We start from the raw sequence: 25,296 nt of genomic DNA, 5'->3' as shown, positions 1-25,296 counted from the left end.
AACTTCGCATCTACCCACTCATTCCTGCTTCTTTCAACCCCTTTAAAACTAGGGACTGGAAGACTATTAAAAAAGAAATAAGGTTTGCAAAATGCTTGAAATGTAAGTAGTTAAGGCCCAGCTCATGGCTACCTCTGAAATTCTAATCTCATATCTTGAAAAACTAATTGAGTGTGCACAAACTGCCACACACCATGTCTGTGGGAACTCAGTGCAATTTGTATCTCTCTTGGCCACCCCAAGGTGATAATTGTGTGGGGTGGGATGCTTACAAGCATGTACTGCTCCTTACCATCTGCAGGGCACATGCATGCTTTTAAGCAGTGTGGAGAATATTTTGTACAGGGAGGAAGGAAATACTCATGTGAAAAGGAAGAAGAGGCACAGCTGGTTTTTGTGTGCACTGTATGTACAACTCATTCATATACAGTGGTATTATGGGTAAGCAGATAACAGAGCACTACAAACCAAAGCTTAGCACTATTGTAGAATGTTTCAAGAATGAGGAGGCAAGGTGAACTGTAGCTGGGTATGTGGCAGAGCTAAAACGACTAACAGAATAGTGCTCATTTGGAAATGTCCTAAAGGACATGCTGTGGGACAGATTTGCTTGTGGTATTAATAATAAGAGGATTCAAAGACTATTGCTGTCAGAGGGGAACTTAACCTGGCCCAAAGCAGTAGAAATTAGCAACCGCAATGGAATCAGCAGTGAAAAACTTACAAGATTTCCATTTAGAATGCAGGGACAATCAAACTGATTTTAAAAGGGAAGAAAGAGAATCTGGAGAACTACAGCCTCACCTCAGTCCCTGGAAAAATCATGGAACAGGGCCTCAAGGAATCCATTTTGAAGCACTTGGAGGAGAGGAAGGTGATCAAGAACAGTCAACCAAGAACAAGTGATGCCTGACCAACCTCATTGCCTTCTATGATGAGATAATTGGCTCTGTAGATATGGGGAAAGTGATGGACATGATATATCTTGACTTTAACAAAGCTTTTGATATGGTCTCCCACAGTATTCTTGCCAGCAAGTTAAAAAAGTATGGATTGGATGAATGGACTATAAGATGGATAAAAGCTGGCTAGATCGTCAGGCTCAACACATAGTGATCAATGGCTCCATGTCTAGTTGGCAGCCGGTATCAAGCGGAGGGTCCCACGGGTCGGTGCTGGGGCCGGTTTTGTTCAACATCTTCATTAATGATCTGGATGATGGGATGGATTGCACCCTCAGCAAGTTCGTGGGTGACACTAAGCTGGGGGAAGAGTTAGATACGCTGGAGGGTAGGGATAAGGTCCAGAGTGACCTACACAACTTGGAGGATTGGGCCAAAAGAAATCTGATGAGGTTCAACAAGGACAAGTGCAGAGTCCTGCACTTAGGATAGAAGAATCCCATGCACTGCTACAGCCTGGGGACTGACTGGCTAGAGCGGCTCTGCAGAAAAGGACCCGGGGATTACAGTGGACGAGAAGCTGGATACGAGTCAACAGTGTGCCTCAGCGTTTCCACACATGAAAACTTTGGCTCAGCACTATGGACTTAAAAAAAAGGATGAAGGGATATCACCAACATCAGATACACCAGCAGACCCCAGCACAAGCACCCCTTCACCTATGGGAATGGCCATGATTCCTCATACATATGGACTTTGCCAGCCCATATATGGCAAAAATGTTTCTAATCAGAGTGGATGCACATTCAAAATGGTTAGAAGTGCATGTAATGACTCTACCACCTCCACTGCTACCTGTGAAAAGCTCTGATGGACATTTGTCCAGCATGGACTGCCAGCAATATTTATTGCAGACAGTGGACCAAATTTTACAAGCATCCAGTTTAAAGTATTTCTGAGAAAAAAATAGGATTAAATTTATTCAAATTTTCTCCTATCATCAACTTTTTAATGGCTTAGCAGAGAATGCTGTGAGGATTTCTGAAGAGAGGATGAAGATGATGATTAATTGGAGCTTGGAAAAGAAGTTGTCTCAATTTATTTTGAAATACAGAAGCACTCTTTAAACTACAATGTGCGTGACCCCAACCCAGCTGTTGACAGGAAGGAAGGTGAGGGACACATTTGGACTTAATCTATCCCAGCACAGAGTCGTAATGTGTTACCGAAACAAGCTTTTAAAAAACAGAGCCAAGAACATTATGCTTAAGACAGAGGCCCGAGGGATTTAGTGTATCCTAAAAGTTTCAGTACTCACCAGCCAATGTGTATTCCATGCACAATCCTAGAGCAATCTCCACCCTTGTCTTTTAAAGTCTGTTTAAGTGATGGTCGAGTCACAAGATGACATCAGAATCATGTCGGCTTGTGGAGTGATGTACCAGCAGCAGCGCCTTTCTCCTTGGATGATGACCATCTGCAGGAGCCAAGGCCAGGAGAGGGTTCCGTTTTGCCAGGAATGCCTAAGGTGGGAATATCTATAGAACTGCTGGATCAGGAGACTGGGGGAAATGGGTCTCTACCCCTGGAGGCAGCCTCTGGTTATCTTGAAGACTACATCTTAGGAGAAGGAGAGGGATGTAATAAAATGGTCATCAAGGAGATAACTGGATTACTTAGAGTATTATGGGTTGGGGCCATGCTCCAACCCTCTCTTATTTCTGGTTTAGTTAGTGTGCCTTCTCTGTTGTTGAATAAAGCAGTATGTTCCCAGGCTGCAGTACTGTACATAAAGTGTGTTTCTTGTGCACTGAGAGGTTCCTTTTACAAAAGCTTTAAGCTGCCTTTGTATCCTACCTGGGCTGCACCAGGGACTGAAGTAGCCCTCAATATAACTTAGACAGCTGTAGAAGTAAATTATGGCAGCCTCCCAGGGTTTGCCATATGGGCCACAGCACTCCCAGAATTACTGCAACATAGCAGGTGGTAGCCCCACCTTGGGTACACCCGTACAACTACAGGTATGGCCAGAATACCCATGGGCTTGCAAGGGGGTCCTTGGAAAGCAGCCTTATGGCTGCCTTCTGCAGTGCCTGCATCAGGGAACCCTACCCCAGCTTGCTTGAGGGATTTTAGAGCCATTTTATGCTGCTCTAGCTGGCCCTTTAATCCAGTGTAAAGGGCCAATGTAGGGATGAGGATCTCACCCTTGGTCTCTGTTCCTGACTTTGCTTCTGACTATATGATCTTGGATGAGTCACTTAACCAGTTTATGCCCATCTGTAAAAGATTATATAATATCACTTACCTATCTCACAGGAGTATTGTGAAAATTAATTGTCTACAAACAGCTTTGAGATCTTCCAGTGAAAGGCACTGTACCACACCAGGGCTAAGTACAATTATTATTTACTGTAATATCAGTAACATATGCTCAGATATCTAATACCTTCTGCCACCAAAACCCAAGTGGCTTAAAGTAACTTTAAGTAAACAACACATTAAAATCTGCCAAAACAACAGTATGCGAACATGGATTCCTGATGCACACTCTGGGACACTCGCATTCAGTGTGTCCTGCCGTCCCACACAAGTCACGTGGCAAAGGAAGATATGCATGTGTACATCAAGTTTTAATGAATCATTCTTTAGACATCTACTATCAATTTCTTTTTATGCACTTCATTCATCACTTTTAAAAATTAGACCAATTCAGTAACATAATTTGAATGTATAATTGAATTTGCTAGTTACTCTCAGGCTTTACAAGTTAATCAAATGACATAGTCTTAAGTAAATTTTCAGTGCTTGGTACGGACTATGCAGGTGGCCAATCAGCCCATTAGGAACAGAAAACTCTTATACATCATGCTCATTCAGGTTTCTTACTGATTAAACTTGTTCTCTTTACAAATAATAGAATAAATGCTTTTTTCCTTCCAAGATAAAAATTAATAACACAAGGCTATGAGGAAGGCTGAATAAAGTGTAATTCCAGTTAGAAGATTGGAAATGACAAGTAAATGAAAAATGCTAAGTGAGGTGGAAGAGAAATGTGTAATTGAGCAGCACCAGAACCATATGTCAGATGCCTTCATAGAAAGCGACAGAAAAAAGAAAATCTTAGCTGCAGCTCTATAAAAACACCAGAGTGAGTGCTTCTCTCTCTCTCTCTCTCTCTCTCTCTCTCTCTCTCTCTCTTATCTTGATGTAGTGGACTCATCAGGGAGATCTTACCTGATCTAACATTTGACAAGTTAGTATCTGCGTTGATGTGTTCTGACATCCAGTCAGTCTTCCTCTTCTTTCTTGCCAGGGCTAGAAAGCCATTCAAATTAAGCTACAACAAGATAACAAAAGTAAATTAGGCTGAGACTATATAAATCGTCTGTTAGAATGATTTAAATATGTTGGAAGGTTGGCTGTTTAAAGGCGTGATATGTTTGAATTGTTGCTTCTCTCAGATTTCTAGGCTTTGTGTCAGATATGATTCCAAAAGCCTGGTAAGCAAATAATAGATGTGTGTCATGCCCTGAATGGAATCAAAGAGAAGGTTAGCTTTTCTTGCAAACACAAATGGAACACAAGGATCTTAAAACTCATACTGTTCAATTATGTATATGTCTATGGAACCTTTTCAAAGGGGTTGCTTGGCGTGCCATTTCATTAATAAATCTCCACATGGCTTTTAATCTGGCTCAGATTATAAATTGAAGTTAATAGACCCAGTTAATCTCTGGTATAATTCCATTGATTCCAGAGGCGTTACACCAGTGATTAATTTGGCCCAGTAAATTTTATTAATCTCAGCCTAGTTTCTTGTGTGGCCCAGTTTGCAAATCCCCCTCAGGAGAGTTGTGTGAAAGAAGCTTCTGCAGTATATGCCTATCATACTTTTAGAACCAGATCCTCAATGGGAGTTAGACACCTAAATACCTTTGAAGATCTGGGCCTGAGCTCTTAATGGTGTCAGCCTCTGACTTTCATTAACATTACAAATCCCCAGTTCAGCTGAAAACATTAAACAGTTTAGATTCATCCCAAATTATGCTTTTTTTCCCCTTTCTCCATCTCTTGCATAGTATCCACCAGCTCATACGAACAAACACAACAGCAAACTGGTAGGAATTTACTTTTTAACGTGTTGTTGGCGTAAGAGAACCAAATATGACTGCTTTTTAACTGTTTTTGTTCCCACAGATCCTGCAAAGTGCTGAGCACTACTGAAGTCAGTGGCTGCTGAGGGGTGCTCGGCATCCCACAATGGTGCTCAAATCCTCAGAGCAGTGCTCAGCACCTTGCAAGATCCAGCCCGAGTGGCCTGATTAACAGTAGATCATATTGGAGTTGGTAAAAAGAATCCCACTGACTGCAATACCAATTGGAGCAGTCCCTAAATAAGTAATCATGGTGCAGCACAGGACTGAAAGCTCTATTACAATGCATTGGCTTTGCTTCCTCTACTGTGATACCTGGTCTACGCTCCAGCATGGCTATGTGATGTTTCCTTACCCCTGAATGTAGGATGACCACCTTTTCAAAAGGCAAAAGTGGGGCACGTGCAAGAGTCCCACCCCTCTCCATGGCCCCACCCTTGCCCCTCCTCTTCCCCCTGAGGCCCTGGCCCCGGCAAGCCTGGAAGCCAGAGATGGGCTCTGGCAAGAGCTGCCCAGGGAGCCCGGGCCACTGTGGGGAGCCCTGGACCCTCCACCTACCGTGGGTGGGAAGTCAGGGTGCCTGAGAGCAGTCCCCAACCCATGTCCCCGCATCCTGGGGTATGCTGCCCAGGGAAGGTGGAGGGTCTGAGGCTCCCCACAGCAGTCCGGGCTCCCTGGGCAGCTCTTGCCAGAGCCCGTGGCTCTTGCCAGGGCCTGGCTCTGGCTTCTGACTGGGTCAGGGGGCGGGGCCTCAGGGGAGAGGAGAAGCAGGGGGCGGGGCCATGAAGCAAGAGAGGGCTATGGGCCACCTCAGCCCTCCCCACCAGGAATGGGCTGATGCCACCCCTGAGCCTCAGGCAACCGCAGAGAAGCACCACATGGAATCGGGACAAATGCTGTCCTGGCATCATGAGCCAGGGACCGGGACTTGAACTTTCCATTTCAGGACTGTCCCACCTAGTTCAGATCAGGTGGTCACCCTACCTGAGTGACAGAGCAGTGCCAGCAAAAGCCAGAGTGCAGGCACAGTTCTACTAGGAGAAAAGTCCTTTAGACTGTGTAGTTTATGTAGGGTGACCAGATGAGATGAAGAAAATATCGGGAAACATTGGGAGGATATCCACCGGCGGGGCAACAACAACAAAAAAAAGAGTGCTGCCATCCGGTCGGGACACGGGACAACCACCCAAATATCGCGATGGTCCCGATTTTATCGGGATGTCTGGTCACCCTAAGTTTATGTCATTTGGGGAACTGGTATGAGCTATACCAGGAAAAGAACTCTAGAAGCTGTGCCTCCACGAGGGGCATTTGCTGGTGTTGCCCTACCAGTATATCTATACTGGCAAACCCCCTCTGGTGTAGACAAGGCCTCAGTGTTTGGTACTATAGATAATTGTATCCATTTTGACTCCCTCCTTAAGACTCATCTGTTCTGTGAAGCCTACTCAAACGACCCTGCTAACTGTGGCTAGATAAGTGATCATCCCTCTTCCCCTTCCTTCTTTTCTTACTTCCTTAATGTGGTTAACCCCCATATTCCTGTCAATTCTCCCCTCCTCTTTAGCCAATTAAAAACAGCAAAAAAAACAACACCACAGCTTGTAACTAACAAAACTGGGCCAACCATTACCATATTCATTAGATTGCATGTTATATCCCTTCCCAGGGCCAGCTTTATGACCCGCGGGGCTCAATTAGAATACTCAGTGGCGGAGCATCCGCTCCGGATTTTCCTCGGCACCATAGGACCCCCCACCACCAAAATGCTACCGAAGACCCCCGGAGCAGACCCCCCCACCACCGAAATGCCACCAAAGACTCGGGGGCGGCTCTAGGGATTTTGCCGCCCCAAGCACGGTAGTGTCCGCTGGTCCCGCAGCTTCGGCGTGCCTGCGGGAGGTCCTCCGAAGCTGCGGGACCAGCGGACCCTCCACAGGCACGCCTGCGGGAGGTCCACCGAAGCCATGGGACCAGCGGACCCTCCGCAGGCAAGCCGCCGGAGGCAGTCTGCCTGCCGCCCTCGCGGCGCCGGCAGAGCGCCCCTCACGGATTGCCACCCCAAGCATGCACTTGGTATGCTGGGGCCTGGAGCCGCCCCTGCGAAGACCCCCGGAGCGGGGCTCCCTTAGGCTCGGGGCCCGATTCCGGGGAATCGGCTTAAAGCCGGCCCTGTCCCTTCCCCCAACCTGCCAGATCCCTGGGTCAGATGCTGTATCATTATCTGCCTTGTGCAGTACCCTGCACAATGGGGCCCTAATCCTCACTGTGGTCATAGGATGATATCATAATAAAAATTATATCAGTAATAATAATAGCTGGTCTTCTCGGGCATATGTGCTGTCCTGTTCTTTGACTATTCTATTTAAATTATAATAATCATGATGGACCTGGGACAAAGTAACTGAAAATTAATATAGTGTCCCTTGACTGTGTTAAGTAAGTGTATTTCACTACATTGAAGGAAGGAGCACAATAGCAAATCAATGTACTGTTAATTATGTGTGTGTATGTATCTTTCTCTCTATATACTGAATATATATTTTATAATTAAGATAGTGGTCTCTTTTGATTCACTGGATGCTACCATATTGAAACATATTATAATTCTGTATTCCTCTTTTTCCATTAAGCAATTTAAAAGAAAGATTACATTTTAATTCCTTTGTTTATTTAATAACTATTTCAAAATCTTTCAGAATAATTAGTGTTCCTGGTACTATTGATTTCACATAGCCCACTATAGAAGGAACAGACTTAAATAGATCTATTTATATTTTTCCAGTTCATTGACAGTGAAAGCCTAAGAAAGATGGTGATAATTGTATCTTTAAATGCCAGTCTGCAAGAGAGTGAAGGCATTGGCTGTATGAAAACCAATTTAATTCTCCATGCATATGAGGGCATCTGAAACAGTACTTCGTGTCGGAGCTTCAATTAACAAGATTCAGAAAATAACAAGAATTTTTTTAAAAGATCTAAAATATACATCTCAGTCTAAATTTTTTAAATGGAATTACACTTTTAACAGTGTGTCTGATCAGACTCTTACTTTCAGAGAACTGGCACATTTCCAGATTTGGACTTGAAGATTTATTGTACTTCCACCCTCTTTTCTACTGCCAAGCACTGTCTGCTTTCAGCAATTAATACAAATGTTATGGCTTTTGATTTGCATCACTGCAGCACATGAACTCAATTACTTTTCATCTGTAGCTTTGAAATGGGATAAACCTCTTTGTGATGAAGTTTCGTATTGCACTGGTGGGAATTGCTGGACCGTGAACTCTCACCATTAGAGTCAGCCAAGAAGAGCGCCTTCCTTTTGTTTTAGTTTAATGTGATTCCACTCACTGATATGTTCCACTGTGGCAGGAGGTCATAGCGGCAAATACCATAACTGGATTTTAAAATGTCTTGTTAATTTTCTGACCAATAACATACATAGTTTTGCATGCTAAAATAGGAGTAAGCAAGTTTCATGCTTCAGGGCATAAGATGATCACCACAGGGGGTCAAGAATGAATTTTCTTTCTATATACAGAAGGGCATTATTTGTATACCTCTTAAGGTATTGAGTATTGGCTGCTGCTGGCGGCAGGATAAGAAGCTGGGATTCCAATCAGGATGGTAGAAAGTTATTTACAAGATACCTCTTTTCACAATTTCTGATCTAAAAGAAAAACAAAGACAAAGGGAAATGACAAAGAGTAAGGGAAAAAGAAAGGGCCAGACCATCAGTTGATTCTCAGGAGTGCTCAAATGGTGCTGAGTTAAAAAAGGAAAAGCAAAAGGTATCTTATGTGTGCACGAACACACACACACGCAGAATCCTAGGCTGTCTGGTTGCTGAGCCAGTTCCCGGTATAAATCAGAGCAATGTATCTGCACACAGAGTTCAGGAGTCCTGAGCAAAGTTCCAATTTGGCAGTAAGTCTGGGTGCTCCTGCTCATCTTCGGCACCAGTGAACTTTCCCCAACAAACCCTATGGTGCCCTCTTCTGCCGCTCTCTGCAAAGCCACACAGAGCGACAACCTCCCCTCTTAACTAGCTACAGCCTTCCCCCTTATTCCCAATGCAAAGTCACAAACCCTAGTACTCACAGCCCCATGAAGCTTTGGGCAAGAGTAATACTAGGTCCAGCTCCAATCTGTCCTCATCAGGCGATTCCTCCCTGGCACAGGGCTCCTCCTGGCTCCTGTCCTGAGGTGTCCCCAATCGTCCGCTCTGTCCCTCCCAGGCTTCAGGCAGGTTTTTGTTCTGCTTCACTCTGTGAGGGCCTGTTTGCTGCAGCCCTTCTGTCTGGAGCTCCAGACACACACCCTCTTGCTCGTCCCTTTCCATCTCTGCTCCCCCTTCCACCAAAAAGCACTTCCTCCTTTTGGAACAATCAGTATTTCTCCCCTCAAAATAAAGATATAAGGGGCCATGCTCTCTAAACCCCAAAGGGGTTACAATAGTAAGGTCAGCGGCAGTGCTTCCACATTGCCCTATCGATGTACCTCAACCCTAGACTAGCAGGACCTCCTTTAGGATTAACCAGCTATTTAGTCACCATGTCCCTTTAGCATCTCTACTGATACTGCCAATAAGATTACCAATTATAGTGCCAATTGTAATGGTGGTTTTTGAGATGTAGTTTTGTAATTACAATCCACTGGGAACCTGAGACCACCAGAACAAGAAGGTCTGGTTTCAGGAGTTCTAAGCACCCACAACTCCTGCTGAAAATCAGGCCCTGAGTTTTGGTGACATCCTTCCTTGGAAACAGTGCCTTGCTAACCAGGAGGATTTATTTATTTCCTCTCTTGTCAAGTGGCCGTGCTAAGGAAACTTGGTGACTGTGCAGGAAAAATGGATTTTTGTACATGTGGGGTCTTCTAATAGTTGAAGCACAAATGGTCTCTCTAGCCCTGGGATGCCTTTTACCAGCTCCACATCATTGTTAGTAGTAGTTGTTGTTTGAAAAATATTTGCAGTTCAGTTGAAGATTTAATGACTCCTGTTGATTGTGGCTCCCATAACATTGTTTTGGCTGATGAAAAGTTCAGTTTAGTATTGTAGAGCGATAGTATGTAGTACCATTAACAGCAAAGGAGCTGGCCCTTGCTTTCTTATAAAGGCTGTGGTGTACATCTCATTAGTACAGCTGCCAATTGCAAGTTTCTGTCTCTTACTAAAGGACTGGGAAACTCTTGTAGCCATACCATGATATACAGGCATCATTTTACCTCTTTCAGTTGTATGACAATATTCTTAAAGACTCACTAAGCCATTCTAGTCAGAGAAGTTGCAGGCTGGCTTTCTTGTTGAATAGGTAAATTCTTGTGTACATAGGAATTGTAAACACAGTGCAGGACTGATCCTGTAAGCAAAAGGTCCTTTAAGATGACTACACTGACTTGGGAAGAAGAACTAGAACACTAATAATAATTATGTGACACTTAAAACAAGTTAATTTCTCAAGAACGTGTATTCATAATGACTGAGTTATGCAAGTCAGTCCTGCATATAGCCTCTATTCAAGTAACATAAGGCTGCAAACATAATGCCTGATTCTGCAGTTCTTACTCATGGGAGTAAATGAAACTACTGTCATAAGGAAGGACTAAGACTGAGCCCAACCATTATATAGCTTGTCTAAATTGGGATAGCAGGGTCAAACAGGCTAAGTGAGACTCATTCCCAGGGAATTCAGACTTTCAATTCCACACAAATTTCAAAATCCCCAGCTTGCTAGACAGGTCTTAATGTCCAAGAAAGTGTGAATAGGAGCCCAACTGTGAAAACATTTTTATCATAGGTTGGAGCTGACATTTATAACAGCAGTAAAGCAATTGTTGGGGTTTAATAGCATGATGCATTCTCAGTTACAGTTATACGCACACATCAACCAATGATATGATAGTCTCTTCTGTCATCCAGTATCATCCAATCTAGGATAGCAGGCAAGAGACAATGATGTGTCATCTTGTCACAGGTCAAAATAATCCTGTGAAAGTGAGAGCATCACACAGTTTGTCAAGTATACTTAATTGAGTTAAAGATGCCAAACCACTGATCAAATGCCCAGGGTATCACAGTGACAAAATAAGTAACAATAGATGACAGCATGGATTACAGAGAGACTTAAATGATAGGTAAATAATCTGAATTACGAGCTTGTAAATACATCAGGGGATTCTGGCAGTGTTATAATAAAGCACAAGTGTATCGTTCACCTCATTTAAAATGGCATCACAACATCCACTTGTGTTCATAGCCTTGTTCAAAGCTTTCCTAGTTTTGTATTTGTTATGATATATAAATTAAATTACAGATTCAAAATGAGCCTTTTTGTTTGAGGTTTTTAACAGTTTGAATACATGTGGTGGATGGTACCACTTTTTTGATTTACAACTGGGATGTTTTACTGCTTTTTTTTGTAGTTCTTGTTTTTTAATGAGACACATAACACACAATAGTTGATCTTGTATTAACTGCATTTTTCAGATTTGGGAAGTGTTTTTATGATTTTTAAATCTCTCTGTGACTGATTCTGTTCTCTTACTCACCGTGAGTAGTCCCCTACTCCTTGAGTAGATCCAATGAGGGGTTAGTCTCTATGAGTTTTAAAGAAAATCCACTTTAAATTTGTACCTCAGGTGCTTTGTGAGACCTGAGGCCAAAGCACATGCAACACTGGTGCACCCCCCCCCCAAAAGGCTTTCAGGGAAATGCAGAGATGATATATAAATAGGGCTGTTGATTAATCATGGTTAACTCACGCAATTAACTCAAAAAATTAATCATAATTTTAAAAATTTATCGCGCATAATCGCTATTTTAATCACACTGTTTAACAATAGAATGCCAATTGACATTTATTAAATATTTTGTATGTTTTTCTACATTTTCACATATATTGTATACTATGCTGTAATTGAAATCAAAGTGTATATTATTTTTAATACAAATACTCATACTGTAAAAATGATAAATAAATGAAATAGTATTTTTCAATTCACCTCATACAAGTACTGTAGTGCAATCTCTTTGTTGTGAAAGTGCAATTTACAAATGTAGATTTTTTTTGTTACACAACTGCACTCAAAAACAAAACAATGTAAAACTTCAGAGCTTACAAGTCCACTCAGTCCTACTTCGTGTTCAGCCAATCACTAAGATAAACAAATTTGTTTACATTTACAGGAGATAACGCTGCCCTCATCTTATTTACAATGTCACCAGAAAGTGAGAACAGGCGTTTGCATGGCACTTTTGTAGCCAGCATTGCACGGTATTTTTGTGCCAGATATGCTAAACATTCATATGCCCCTTCATGCTTCGGCCACCATTCCAGAGGACATGCTTCCATGCTGATGACGCTTGTTAAAAATATAATGCATTAATTAAATTTGTGACTGAACTCCTCGGGGGAGAATTGTATGTCCCCTGCTCTGTTTTACCCGCATTCTGCCATATATTTCATGTTATAGCAGTCTCGGATGATGGCTTAGCACAAGTTTGCTTTAAGAACACTTTCACAGCAAATTTGACAAAATGCAAAGAAGGTACCAAAGTGAGATTTCTAAGGATAGATACAGCACTCAACCCAAGGTTTAAGAATCTAAGTGTCTTCCAAAATCTGAGCGGGATGACACGTGGAGAATGCTTTCAGATGTCTTAAAGGAGCAATACTCTAATGCAGAAACTACAGATCCCAAACCACCAAAAAAAAATCAATCTTCTGCTGATGGTATCTGACTCAGATAATGAAAATGAACATGCATCTGTCTGCACTGCTTTGGATTGTTATCGAGCAGAATCCATCATCAGCATGGACGCATGTCCCCTGGAATGGTGGTTCAAGCGTGAAGGGACATATGAATATTTAGCGCATCCGGCACGTAAATATCTTGCAATACCAGTTACAACAGTTCCATGTGAATGCCTGTTCTCACTTTCAGGTGACATTGTAAACAAGAAGCGGGCAGCATTATCTCCTGCAAATGTAACCAAACTTGTTTGTCCAAGCGATTGTCTGAACAAGAAGTAGGACTGAGTGGACTTGCAGGCTCTAAAATTTTACTTTGTTTTATTTTTTAATGCAGTTTTTTGTACATTACTAAGTTCAACTTTCATGATAGCAATTGCATTACAATATTTGTATTAGGTGAAATGAAAAATACTATTTCTTTTGGTTTTTTACAGTGCAAGTGCTTCTAATCAAAAATAAATATAAAGTGAGCACTGTACCCTGTGTATTCTGTGTTGTAATTGAAATCAATATATTTGAAAACATAGAAAACGTCAAAAATATTTAAATAAATGGTACTGTATTATTGTTTAACAGTGCAATTAATCGTGATTCATCATGATACATTTTTTAATTGCGTGATTAATTGTGATTAATTTTTTAATCGCTTGACAGCCCTATATATAAACTATCCTGTAAATGCATTTCTTGTCCCAAACATTTCACATGTGAAAAAGAGAAGTCAAGATAAAAGCAATCTGTATCAAGAGGTGATAGCTAGAAGATCAGATCCTAATGTAGAATTGTGGACAGGATACAAGTTTATTATAAATCGTCATTGGGTCTGGTCCACCTCATTAACAAGGAGCCTAAAAACTTTATTTTACAAAGTGTCTTAAAATAGATATAACATTTGTTTGTTAGTTTGTCATTTTTAACATTTGTTGAAAATAAAAATCACCCCAGTGCTGGCATCTTACCTTGTAATTCAGCATACAGAATTTTTTTTTCATGTTAAGTTATAAACATCTGAATATATAAGACTATCAAAGGAAACACTGGCAGAGTACTACAATTTAGGATTGAGTCGGAAAACAGATCAGAATGCTGTTATATATTTTTCAGGGAACACTGCACTGCTTAACATCCTCATTATATATATTACAATGCAGAAAATAACCAATTAACAGATGAGGGAAGAACAAGATCATGCTGCCTTTAACCAGAAAAGTAATTATCACTTGCAGAAATTACCACCAGCATATTTTTCCATATCTAAATCCAGGGGTGGGGTGAGGGTGCAGAGAGCAGAACTTCAACATAACGGTAATGAACTGATTTGCTGCTGCTCCTCCCACACCCATGTGTTATTACTGTTCACTAACTCTCCATTGGACTCAAAACAATGTTAAGACAAATCTGGTACATTCAGCAGCACAGTAGGCATACTTCTACTTGGATATGTCTTCTGCAAAATTCAGCAAAAGCTAATGCAAGGCAAGTATATGATTGCCACCTTAGCAAACTGTTAGTTTTCTGTAAAGGGGAACAATTGTAAAATGACATTAATAAATAGAGCCCTGCATGGATACAAAATTTTTATCCACATCCAATCCACAATCCACAAATTTGATCCTCGGATATAAAGCAGATATCAGTAGATTTGCGTGGCTTTACATATAAAATTTGGATCCATATCCATCTGGGATCCTCAGACATGGTCCATGGATATAAAGCCGATATCTGAAGATTTGCAGGGCTCTGTTAATAAAGGCCCCAGTCCAGGAGCGGTGCCTGAGTTTCTGGCGCCCTAGGCAGAATTCGGGAGGGCGGCATTTTGTGTGCTCCCCACAGGGCGCTCGGGAACTTCCGGTTCCACTCCCATCACGCCACCGAAGAAGGACCCTCCACCGAAATGCCGCTGTTTTCCGCGGCATGTCAGCAGAAGGTCTGTCTTCGGCGGCGCGACGGGAGCGGAACCGGAAGCTCCTGTGCGCCCCGTGGGAAGCGCACAAAATGCCGCCCCCCGAATTCTGCCTAGGGCGCCAGAAACTCTGGCGCCGCTCCTGGACTGGGGCCTTTATTAACAGAGCCCTGCAAATCTTCAGATATCCCGTGGGGAGCGCAAAATGCCGCCCCCCCGAATCCTGGCGCCCTAGACGACCACCTAGGGTCGCCTAATGGAAGCGCCGGCCCTGCCCCAGTCCTTCAATCAGGTTGTGCAAACAGACACCTTGACATTAAAGCAGCTCCACGTGGGTGTTCACACAGATCCGATGGCAAGATTGGAGCCTAAATAGTTTTACCACCAGCTCATGGTGGTAGGAATATACAGTCTTTCAAATCATTCAGTCTAGCCTGCTTGCTGACGGAAAGCTATCATCTGATGGCTGTTCAATGACATATATGGAATGCCTTTGTTAGTCTCAGTCTAATGTCCAGTGGTCATGTGTCCATATCTCCAAGCCACCACAAGAACTGACACTAACTGGTACCTTAGTAGGCCATCTCTTCAAAGACTGAATGGGCTTGGGGACACCTAAAGGTGGTCTTTATAAGCCATGTTGGGCACAGTGCAGTGTAAGGAAGTTTCTGCTACTGGTGCCTATCCTTAGCATAAACAGATTTTTCCAGCCCTCGCAAATTTGTAACTTTGATGAACAATAAATTCACTCCCCAAAAATTCAAAATATACTTTTTGTGACAGTACTTTTATTCAGAGCAGAAATAAATAACCAGGGAGATTCTTCTATTGCTAGCATCTGCCCAAGGAGGTGGATGGTGGCTAATGAGCTTTGTAAATAAGCCAGCTTTCAGTGACATTAAAGAAAACTAGTGTTTTATATCTTTTTTTTATTGCAAAGAAAACTGCAACAAATGGCTTCCACCAGATAAGTAGCAATAGACAGTTTCACTGGTTCATTTCATACCAGATAATAAAGAGAAAGCAATCCAAAGTTTCTTAGTCACTTCCAAGTGCTCTGACCTTTCAAGTCATTGAGCTACTAAATCAAGTAGATATTGTTTGGGTTTCCTATTAGAATCCTGGTCTCCCCAAAAATAATGTTTTTTCTATTGTATTCTTAGTTTAGTGCATGCAAAACTGAAAAATACTGTTTCAGCAAATGAAATCGCTTTGTCTTTGTAACCAGGCTGAGGTCAAAAAGGGAAAGTACCTTCTGATTATTAGCAGGCAAATAATGGATTTTTTTTGTTCATTGGCAATTCTGAAAAATAAAAATAAAAATGTTTTCGATCAAACAAACAACAAATGTTTTTGAAACTTCTGGCACAAAAGTTGAAAAAATTGGATTGAACAAAACTCTTTATTTTTACAAAATCAATATGTTTTGTTTTGATTTTTTCCATTTTAAATATTTTTTATTATTTTTAACAAAATTAAAGGAAACTTTAAACAAAAAGTCACTTCAATCCAACAAATTCAAAATATATAATTTTGAAAATGTTGAAACAAAATATTTTGGTTTTTTTCAAAAATTTGATTAGGGTTTTTTTTTGACCAAAACACTGAAGACATTTCATATAAAAAATTTGTCCAGATCTACCTTTGATCTTCAAACAAGATGTCCTTTTTTGGAAGAGGCTCTTGTCATGTTTCTAACATAAATCATGAAATATAGTCTGGAACTTTGACAGTTGCACTACTTCTCAGTTTAGTTGGCCCATGTTACAAGTTGGAATATTCACAAGGGAGTAGGTGATATAAAACCAGGGGAATTCTTCTACCAAAGGGGCGCCCTGAGCTATCCCTTTACATTCCCTTTGTGCTGTTTAAGCAACTCCAAGGAAATTTAACCTGGACTAGTGGCTGTACTAATTTTTCTCACTTTCAATATGAATAGGGTTTTTAACATGAAAGTCCAACTTTTCTGGTGTGATAGTCCCTGAAAATAGGTGTGTCGTTACTTTATCATCCAGAATTCCCAAATCCTCATATTCCTGGGCCTTATTTTGGTTTCCATTAATCCTAAAGAAAACTCAAGAGCAAACTGAAGAATAATTACACATATTTCTAACATAATTGTTTGTAGCTTTTGTACTTTTAAGTCCAGTGCATCTGTAACTCATAATGTGGTCCCCACTATTTTGTTCACTTTATTTAACATGCATTCAGTTCTGGTTTCTATCTCTCATAATTTTTTCTAAAGTCTTTATTTGCCACATAAATATCTCTTCTCTTCTCTTCTCTTCTCTTCTCTTCTCCTTATGTGTTAGAACTACAAAACCTAAGGCATATATGAATATGAATCATATCAATAAAATTATTAATTTTATAATTTCAAGTGAAGAGGTCTAAATATAATGCAATTCCTCTCTCTAGGAGAAATGCAGAGGAAGTAATAATCCTGGACAACAGATTGTGAACATCTGTCAAGCAAGGAAGCAAATCATATAATCACATCAACACATAAATCAATGGTAGCTGGTTTACAATAGATGAAAATAGGATGAGACATTACAGTTGCCAGTGACAGAAGGGCATAGGCTGTCAAAACAAAGATATGCTGTATAGGTCTTCTGTATGAACTTGGTTCATCTTTTTGCACAGACTTTGGACATACTTCCATTTTTTTCTCTGTTCAAGTTAACTATAAATTTTTCTTAAAAAGAAGAAGTTAACAGGATTTAGGAAACTATGAGTATTCTATTACTGATACACTGATAAAGAGATGGAGGATTTTTTCCAATGGTTTGGTAAGACATAAGTTATTGAGAATTGGGAGAAATTATTTTTTGTTTTGGTCAAACAAGAGGGATAACATTAAAATGTCTCCATGATGTTGAAACATTATAGGGAAACTAATGCTAACTGAATCACAAACAATATTGGCTGTAAAAATTCAAACACTATAGTTGAGGAACAACTTTATGTGATGTATTTTGTTTCTTAAACTGATCAGAACTAGGGTAATTTTACCAAATAAAAGTCTAAATACACAAATATCATGCAACTATTGATATACATTCACACTCATTGGTAGTAATTAATATTACTATTTACTAAGTTAGTTTTGGTAGCACAACCAATGGGCTACATGCTTTCCTTGCCCCAAGGAGCTCAATATTTAATAACAGGATAATAGGGGAAAGATTAAGATGGTACTTGCCAGAATATCTTAATTTCCACATGACTTGCAGCTTCACCACTACTAAAAGGAATAACCAGACATGAGCGCCAATTCCGTGGGTGCTCCGGGAGTAGCATGGGAAAAAATAGTGGGTGCTCAGCACCCACCAGCCATAGCTGTTCAGCGGCACCCCAAATCACCTAATCGGTGGCACTTCCAAACAGTTGATCGGCAGCTGAGGGAGAGGCTTGGGGGAGAGTGGAGAGCAGCAAGCAAAGGGTGGACAGGGGCCTGAGGGAGGGGGGTGGAGCAGGAGCAGGAAGAAGCAGAGCAAAAGCGTGGCTTTGGGGGAGCTGGCACAGTGGGAGTGAGAAGAGACAGAGTGAGGGCGGGGCCTTGGGGTAGGGGCTGGAGCATGGATGGGGCCTTGGGGAGGGGACGGAATGGGAGTGAGAAGAAGGCAGAGTGAGGGCGGGGGCTTGGGGAAAGGGCAAAGTAGGGGCAGGGCCTCAGGGTGGAGCAGGGGTGGAGTACCCTGGGGGAAAAATAAAAGTCAGTGCCTGTGCAACCACATCATCCATTTATGGAGGGACATGAGATTATTTAGCACTGAACTACCTGAAATAATTTCAGAGCAATAATAGGTCTAATATAAAGCTGAAGCATCATTGATCTCTCGCCTAGGTTTACAAAAGTTACAGGGGAATACATTTGTGAGTACAGTGGAATGTTGAGCCTGACAGCCAATCTCATGTTATGTCTTTAATCTCAGAACTGCCTAGATGTGATCCGTCAAAAAGCATGAAGTTGAAATCTTTCCTGAGAAGCAACTGTAAGATAGTAAAGTTCAATTAGGTTCAATATCCTTCAAGGCTACAGTAGGCCTTTTGCTCCTTCTGATAAAGGATGAGTATCTCTCCCAATTAACTAAGTTTTCAACATGAATGAAAAATGCCAAAGGCCTGAACATTGATGTGAGCCCCCAACCAATTCACAACTGATGAAGCATATCTGAATGATTCCAGGTTAAATTGTCTGAGATGTAATTGTCCTCAGGATCCCTAATACTATAGGAGAAAGAAAAAGATGCATTTATCCAGTTCAATATACTGCAAAATATTCCCTAACAGCAAACAGATTTGGCAGTGTTCCAACATTAGAAATTTTAATCAGGCCTGGATGAAAATCTAAGATTATTTATTGCCATACATATATAATGTATATCTCTATTGGAGGACAATATATTTAAGAGATGGAGTAATTCAGTTAGTCTATAAAACCATTAAAACAACCAGTTCTGTTTTCTGTGTCCTAATCAAATGCTCCAACTAATTATAACGATCAGTGAAGCAATTAAGTTTTGGGGCAATTTCCTCTTAAGAACTATTTTGCAAACACAGAAATTATTTTTGTACCCCATGAAAAGGAAACATGAACTTGTATTATCATGGCTGTTTATTATTATTATTTATTATTATTATTATATGCATAGAAACAGCAGAGGTCTAGATTCTTTACAGATAGGTAATAAGACTTGGTCCTTGCCCCCAAGGACTTTAAAAATCTACCCAGGGAGAGGCTGGGATGTGACAAAAAATTGTGTTACTGAATGGTATATTCCTTTGTTCTCTTCATTGGGTTTGTTTGGGATATTTTAGCATTATTTAGCATTGGTGTAGAAAAGAGACAGAGAGCGAAGGACTAAATTTATAGATCTTTTGGAAGAAGTGCATTCTAAGAAGGGAGTTGAAGCCTGCTTATGTGTAACACTGTGGAAAGAATATCATATGATGTAGCAGGGTCAAGAAGAATGTTACCTTTCCGTTGTATGCAACGTTGAGTATTTATTTGGTTGGTAAGGACCTGATTCCAATTCTAGAAAATGAAGAGAAGTGGGATGAAAAAACAAAGTAAGGTATCTAGGCTTGATCTAAAGCCAGTTGAAGTCAATGGAAGTCCTTGACTTGCAGAACCAATATGTTGTTATTCACCAGATTTTGCATAGTGAAGCATGTTCTTAATTAGATATCATGCAGGAACCAATTATATGACTGTACTCTGGCCTGAAATAGCCACCACCATGTTGGACTTACCGGGGTGCACTTCATCATCCTCAGTGTTCAGCAAACAGGATTAGAGAGAAGAATGAGCTTCCTGTGCCTTCTCCTTCCATTGTGTTCTCACACACGAGCAGCTAGAATGTGGGCCACATATTTCAAGGTACTACTGTAGTTCAACACTTATTCCAGCTCTGATAGAGCTGTGTTTAGCACTAGAATGTTGGGTTTAAATGTACTACATGGGAAATATGTCCAAGGAATTTATGTATAAAACTGCCCTGCACTGCTTTAAACATTACTCCCTAAGGGCTCAACTCACTAAACTGCTGTTTGTTCTTTATGTGTCTTATACACTTAAAAAAAAATCCCAACTCTGCTAGTGTGATTATCAAGTAGGGTGGCCAGATGTTCAAACCTACCAGGAAAAACTGCTCCGAAAATATTTCACGCCTACAGGTATTGTGAAAAATATTGAATTGCCATTTTCTATTGTCTTCACATAGCACAAAGCACAGGGAAACAGTGGTAAAGTAACAAGCGAAGAAATCAGAAGAACAAGCAAGGGCAGGTATCGAAAAATCTGACGTGTCATTTTCATTATCGTTTCTGATAATGTAACTGATTTGACTCCAAAATGGAAGCTGGAGAATTGTATTTTAATATGCAATATTATATTAAATTTATAAACTGCTTCTGATGTTACTCAGTGCTTTATGGAAATATGAGGGTGTTTTGCAAATACAGTCTTAGTGATTAATACCACCAATATGAATGCAGTATAAATCATGTCAGACCTTCCAATCTAGTACCTGACAAAAAGCCAGTGTGTATTAGTTCTGACTTGTTGCCCAGTGCTGTACAACCTTGACCTGAGACTCAGTGTACCAAAGGAATTAAACCTATTTGGAAAACAATGATCCATGTAATATGTCTATAAAGAAGTATATAGAAATGGAAGGACTTTCAAGACAGCAGATGCTTGTTTTGCAGTTCATTGTCTACATTAGCAAAAGTTTTCCACTCCTGAAGGGCAATTGTATTCTTGTTAGTTGTGTTTGTAACTCAACTTCTTCACCACCCTTTAATTATTTTCCATTTTACTACAAGACACATGTTGAGTATTGCTGCATTACAGTCATTCTGGCCCAACGTAGATTTAGGCCTTGAAGTGGTAGTTGCCCATCACTAAACTTTCTTTCCCAGAGTTTTACCTTTGAAGACTTTTTCTTAATTATTTTATTAGGAAAGATTTTTTTTTCCTATGCTTTGGGGTTTCTTCCAAGAAAGCATTTGCAGTCATAATTAAGAAATGTGTTAAGCTTTCTGTCAATTAGCTTAATTGATGTAAAAAGCTGATTGGGTCCTGGGAGGGTTGGCTTTCCCCAGCTGAACCTTATCAAAGAACAGCTTAGCGCAAAAGGAGAAAGAACCCAAAACATATAAGACAGCCAGAAAAGCTAACAAAGCTTTAACAGAAGGTGAAAATCAAAACTCACATGCACAGACTACTGTGTGGGTGTTTTAAAAAAGTACTCAAGCATTTTTTTAAATGTTTTCATTCTAGTGCATGACAGCAGCATAGTTTAAAAATAAGCATATAAGTGAAGAAAAGAAATCTGTGTTGGTATAAAAGATTTATCTGGAAATATTATCAGAATCTGTGAAGAAGAAAGGTTTTCCAAAAGGAGATGCTCAGAGAGCTCTGATAGTCTGGAGAAAAAGCTTGGTTTCTGCTGGAAAATCTCCTTGTGAATTCCAGAGGTTAGGGAGATCATGGGATACCAGATGACCTTTATCTGAATGTATTATGTGACTTGGAGTCTTGTATGTAATCTAGTGAAAGCCAGCCCATGATGAACACATGAATGCCAAAAGTGGGATAAGAAAGAGCATTTGAATATTTGGATCTCCACTTCCACAATGGAAAATTCTTTTCTGTCTGGGCTAATGATAGATATGATGTGAACATGAGCATAGTCACTCAAGGTATGTCTGCACTGCAAAAAAAAGACCGATGGCAGTGAGTCTCAGAGCCCAGGTCAACTGACTCTGGCTCACACTATGGGGCTAAAAACAGCAGTGCAGACATTTGAGCTTGGACTGGAGCCGACCTTTGAGCCCCTTCCCCCTTGCCAGGTTTCAGAGTCCAGGCCCCAGCCCAAGCCCAAACATCTACACTGCTAGTTTTGGCCCTGAAGCATGAGCCCCAGTCAGTTGACGAGGGCACTGCAACACACTGCCATGGGTTTTTGATTTTTTTTTTTTTTGCAGTGTAGAGGTATCCTCAGATAAGTAATGAAATGACTAATCTAAAATATTTCAAGGATGCTCCAATGTTTTGCAAACAGAACTCTGACTCTACAAGGTCTAAATGGAGCAAGCACGACAGGACTGGGGGCCAGGTGGTACTGACTTCCAGTTTTGCTGATGGAGAAGAGGGGCTCATTCATCACCTGTACCTGAGGTTACACTGCAGCTCAGTCTCTGACCCAGGATTATAACCTAGTCCTCTTAAATTTCAGTCCTAAGGCTACTTTGATAGACCTCAGTGCCCTCCCAGCAAGTTCACTTTATTGTATCTCAGCCTCTCCATCTTTAAAAAGGAGATAATGATTCACCGAGAGAGCCACACTATCACCTTCTTGGTTGAGTTGAAGTTAGAACTTGATTTATTGGCCTTCTCTTTTTGTTGGCTTGAGGATGTATGTGGGAAAGACAGTTAACTTTCTACAAACATTTGGATGCAGACCACTAACACTACGTTAGTGATCACCTCCAGTACCCAGACTTATGGAAGGAAATCCAAACAGGAAGAATAAGGGTTAATACTGCAGCAGCATCCAGCAAAACTATGCATATGTGGCTTCCAAAAATTACATGCTGCATGGAACAGGCTGCACAAGCTGTGGAGGCTCTCAGGGAGTGGCTACTGCTGACTGGTTTCTCGCTGACCCCTGTAGTGTAGGGTTCTCAAGGGAAAAATGAGACACAGTCTAGGATTCATGATTTTTTTCATACATTTTTCTTCTCTGAATTGTTTTGCTGGCTCTTCGATTTGATCAGAGAATTGTTTGAAATAATGACAGTATTTTTTTCTGATTTGCAAATGAGTCAGGCAGGGACTTGTTCATTACTCAGTAAGATATGGACTTAGGAAACAGGAGACCTGGGTTATTAGAGTGATCAGAAAGTGGGGATTTTTTTCCACAGTAAATTGCAACTTTTTGGTGAAAAATTGGAAACCAAAAATTTTCAACTGAAAATTGAAAAATTCAGCTGCAAACTCAAAATTTTGATCTAGATATGCTGCCACGGTGTCTCATGGGAGTTGTAGTTTCGGTGCCTCATGATCCCATTCTTCTCTATGGGCCAACCTCCCTCTCTGGTCTACATTTCCCATGATCCACTATGGTCATCCTTGTTAAGCAACCATGGTTCATCATGACAATCCCTGTGTGTGATGTATCATGGGAGATGTAGTACACCTGCGGAACATGACCCATAGAGGAGAATGGGGGCATGAAGTATTCAAATTACTACTCACAGATGGCTCTATGGCTGCATTTCCAAATGGATTTTTTTCAGTTTTCATCTGGAACCTTTTTGGTTTGGGGGTGTTTGCTTTTGCACTGAAAAAACAAAAATTTCTGTAGGAAGCAGATACCTTTAGCAAAAAAACAGTTTAGTTAAAAACCCAATTTTTCAGCCAAAAACCAGCTTTAATAGGAAATTTTTGACCTTTGTTCTAATGCTGTTTCTATCTGTTATCTGAGTTGCTTTGTGAGCTTGGCCAAATCACTGGACCTCTGAACTTCTGTCTCCACATGCGTAAAACAGCGAAAATGCTTATTTACCTGCCCCACAAGGGGGCTATATGAATGAAATAGTTAAAATATATTCAGTTGACTTTATTCACTTTGAAAAGGTGCTATGTCAGTACTATGAAGAGCCCCAACAGTTTGTTGGAGCAGAAAGTAGCGCTGTACAAGAGAGAATAAACAACCTAAGCAATGTCCTAACTCTGCTGCCACAGTCTGAAAGAGGGTGGCTTTTTCTCTGTATATATAAACTGAGGAGCTGTGGGAGAGATTAATGGGAGGGGATGTCTGGCAGAAATATTTTCTAAAGAAAGCGAAGATGATTTAAACAGCTTGTATTGTAGAGCACATTGTGAGTTAAAAAGCAAGTCAGATCTGAAGACTGAATTGTACTGCAGCTACAGGTGGTAGAAGAAATGTTAGTTAGCATAATATTATATATTGCAGGGATGGCCAAACTTACTGACCCTCCAAGCCACATACAATCTTCAGAAATTTGAGAGCCTCAAGACACACACAACCTGCCGAGTGTGGGGTGACACCTGCTGGGGGGTGGGGTTTCTGCCCCAATCTCTCCCCTCCTCCCCTTCCCCCACAGGGCTAAAGCCCCGAGATCCCCCTCCCTGAAGGGCCGAAGCCCCTAGCCCCACTGCAGGGAAGAAGCCAGGAGCTTTCCTCCCCAGTCTGATAGGCAGAGAATGGGAGATGTGGGGGGCTCTGCTGTATTAACACAGAACAAAAAGATAGTCCCTGCCCCAAAGAGCTTCTGTGATTCCTCTGCTTGAGAGGCAACGTTTTAAGTAGCTCTAATGTAAATCATTAGAGATCTTGGCAGTCAGGGCAAATGTAGATTAGTGTGTGCTGAGTTAAAGCTAGTTCCCTATAGAACTGAAGGAATTTATAGGCAGTAAAAACCACTAATAGTGTAACAGCATGTGAGACAAGTGTAACCAGTATTCAGTCTATGCACTAAATCCAATGATCCCAAAGAAAAGGGCAAAGATGTGCCAAGTCCTGCTGGCCAGTACAGTGCCCCAGCTGCAACACATTGTGTACACATTAGCTTCACATAGTTGAATAAGAACTTTTGAAAATTACATTACACATAAGAAAAGGGATAAATCCCCAAAGAGACCCTAGACCAGGGGTAGGCAACCTATGGCACGCGTGCCAAAGGCGGCTCGCAAGCTGATTTTCAGTGGCATTCACACTGCCTGGGTCCTGGCCACCAGTCCGGGGGGCTCTGCATTTTAATTTAATTTTAAATGAAGCTTCTTAAATATTTTAAAAACCTTATTTACTTTACATACAACAATAGTTCAGTTATATATTATAGACTTATAGAAAGAGACCTTCTAAAAATGTTAAAATGTATTACTGGCACACAAAACCTTAAATCAGAGTGAATAAATGAAGACTCAGCACACCACTTCTGAAAGGTTGCTGACCACTGCCCTAGACAAAGGTTGAAATGTAGTCAGTGGTGAGAGACACACACATTCGGCTATTATATGTGACTGACTCTGGGCC

At 41.0% G+C, this 25,296-nt stretch overlaps 1 protein-coding gene and 1 long non-coding RNA gene across 7 annotated transcripts in view; one reads left to right on the top strand and one right to left on the bottom strand.

Moving 5' to 3' along the window:
• Nucleotides 1-25,296, top strand: part of NKAIN2 (sodium/potassium transporting ATPase interacting 2) — a 746,352-nt gene that overhangs the window by 665,866 nt on the left and 55,190 nt on the right. The window lies entirely within an intron of this gene.
• LOC120402230 lies at nucleotides 2,227-7,262 on the bottom strand. Of its 3 annotated transcripts, none has more exons than XR_005597070.1 (4): nucleotides 7,133-7,262; nucleotides 4,140-4,242; nucleotides 3,110-3,182; nucleotides 2,227-2,522 (listed from the first exon to the last, which is right to left on the bottom strand). It is a non-coding gene; the product is annotated as an uncharacterized LOC120402230 (long non-coding RNA). The 3 variants fall into 3 exon arrangements; XR_005597072.1 differs by having other exon boundaries at nucleotides 2,227-2,379; XR_005597071.1 differs by lacking the exon at nucleotides 3,110-3,182.

Source organism: Mauremys reevesii, linkage group 3 (assembly GCF_016161935.1).
Source record: "Mauremys reevesii isolate NIE-2019 linkage group 3, ASM1616193v1, whole genome shotgun sequence".
In the NCBI taxonomy this organism is placed as follows: Eukaryota; Metazoa; Chordata; order Testudines; family Geoemydidae; genus Mauremys; species Mauremys reevesii.
The sequence above is the reverse complement of the archived record's forward strand: the minus strand, read 5'-3'. Positions and strand labels throughout refer to the sequence as shown.